The following is a 2,500-nucleotide window of genomic DNA, read 5'->3' on the forward strand; positions in this document are numbered from 1 at the left end:
TGCGATAGAGGGCCACACTGTCAACATCTAGAATTTGCGGCCAAGAGAGACTTTGAATTTCCAAAGTCTGTGAAGAGTCTTGGCCGAGACCAAACGCCGCGTCAGACCAGCCACGAACATTCCACAAGTATTGGACAATAGTTTTGCTGTTTTTATTCCCTTTGTTATCCATGGTTTCATAAATTGTTTACTTTTCCTTTTAGAGAGCAGTCAGGATGAAAAAATTAATTTCGACCGTGGCGGGGCAGGGAACAAAGTCACTTCTACCAAAGAAACGGGTAAGGATAACTCTGGCAGAGAGGACGGCGTACTCGAGTCTGTTGGTTTAAAGTACATATATTAGCTATTAGAATCCTTCCTTCAGGTTATATCACCGCTGCTTCACCGACTGAGCTACAAGGTCAGACGGGAGCAGGTCGTGGGAATTTAAGATGTCAATGTCACGGCAATGAACATGTACAAGTACAAGGAAGGATTACGTTTTTGCAAACGTTGGCCGTGTAGCACTTATATTTCAACAGACGTAACTATTAGAGGGTAACGTGAAGTGCTAGTTTTCTACCCACATGAACCACCTGATCATTAGCCTTACACAAACGTAACCCTTCTTTGTCCTTGTACATATTCATGACATTGACATCTTAAAGTCCCACTACTTGCTTTCGTCTGAACTTGTAGCTCAGTCGGTAGAGCAGCGGTGATCTAACCCGAAGGTCGTGGGTTCAATCCCCACCCTGGTCAGAGTTTGCAAAAATGTAACCCTTCCTTGCAGCGATATGATTGATGAATGCTAATGTTGTTTACAATCCTTTATCAAATGAACTATCATGTCCTTTTGAACGATATGTTAATGAAAAGTCGCACCTCCTTTAGTATAGGCCGCACGAATCACAAGTAAACACAAAGACCGTAAACGGTGGTTTAACGAGGTTCTACAAGGATTTTTGAACAATTCAGTTTTAAAGCTTGTACATATGAATCGTAGGCGAACTGACATATTAGACGTAGGCGAACCGATTTTCAGACGTAGACGAACAAACGGTAGGCGAAACGGCCGGTTACCTGACAACCAAGTGAACCCATTCATGTTGCCGTTCAAATTGAAGATTCACAAAGCAATGATATCCCTGTTAATATCTTAAATGGTAGTAGCCAAAACACGGGGTCGGGGTGTCTTTTCTTTCAAAATTTTTTTCTCTTTTTGTTATTCGCCTGTACTGTTGTTTTAGAATGTTTCCTTCATTTATGGTGGAAATTAGTCAAAAAACAAGACGCTCTATAAAAGCGTACACTGGGCTGCCTGTGGTACGTGTTACACAAAAGAAGAAGGCATTGAATTGGGTGGTATTGAACTGCAGGGTTCCAGTTAATTTTTTCAAGTGGGGGGTTATTAAAACCGTGTCACGCCGGCAGGGGCCCTTTCGCTCACACGTTCACACCTTTAATTATTTTGTAATATCCTGTCCCATTTTGAGGTCTTTTACTTTTTTAAGCTTTGGTAATAAATTCAGTTTCAGATAACAAACACGCTCTTGACTAAAGGTGCACGTGATCATCTTGTGTCAACTGAATGAACTACGGGAAAGAATGTTAATCGTTCGTTGTTTTCAGAGTAAAACAACGTACCTTTTAGCCAAGAGACTTCCGTCTTTGGTTTTTTAATTTTGTTGTAATATTTAACTGAATATTTACATTTCATCTGTCGGGTCAGGAAGCCTTCTTTGTCGGGCTCCTGGGAAATGTATTGTTGGTTTTCACTCAAGTGATCAACAGCCATGTTTTTCAACGAAAACAAAAGAAAACGTTTGCATAATAATAGAGTTCAATTCCCAGAGGATTGGGTCGGTACACAAATATGGCCGCCGTTTCTTTTCCTAGGGGCACAAACATGGCGGCTGTGACGTCATGTGAAAACCGAGAATTTATTGTGACTTCAGGGTGAACTATTTACATAATCGCGAGGTTGAGCGGCCATGTAATTGATACAAAAACAGACTGATAAGCACAAAAGCAGAAGAAATGGTTCATAAATATGAAGTTTGTTACTATCTGAATGTTTTTGTGTTAGAGTAAAGGGAAATATTGTCACGCAAATGATGTAATTTCATGACACTCAAAATTCGCAAAAAGCGTGAGTTTCATGTAAAGAATCGTCGCACTAGTTAGTGGTAGTAATAAATTGGATTAACCAGGAAGTTAAAGAAATATTGTCGCCTTCCCAAATAAACTCCATTTTACACTACAATGACAAAATCATTTGTCAAAGAAATAAAATTCCTGTCTCCTCGCGTATCACATTTCAACGCGCGTATGCAAATTTGTTAACTCATTTTCACCGCGTCCTGATTCCCGCGAAATTTTTCTTCTTTCAAATATCAACAAAAATATTATTTCTCGTCAAGCGTTGCATCTTTTTTCTTTAAATAACCGCTAAAAATAAAGATTTTTTAACGATCTGTCTGTAGATATTTTTCATAATTTAATATCTGTCAAAAATTGC

General features: G+C 39.3%; 1 protein-coding gene across 1 annotated transcript in view; it reads left to right on the forward strand.

Annotated features, from left to right (window-relative positions):
- The window catches only part of LOC138046602 (adhesion G protein-coupled receptor L4-like), a 46,891-nt gene that overhangs the window by 10,651 nt on the left and 33,740 nt on the right, over positions 1 to 2,500 (forward strand). The window contains exon 2 of the mRNA XM_068893208.1: positions 204 to 278. The gene's annotated coding sequence lies outside the window, so the exon portion shown is untranslated. The remainder of the gene's footprint in view (positions 1 to 203; positions 279 to 2,500) is intronic.

The sequence above is a fragment of the Montipora capricornis genome, chromosome 4, assembly GCF_036669925.1.
Source record: "Montipora capricornis isolate CH-2021 chromosome 4, ASM3666992v2, whole genome shotgun sequence".
Lineage (NCBI taxonomy): Eukaryota > Metazoa > Cnidaria > Anthozoa > Scleractinia > Acroporidae > Montipora > Montipora capricornis.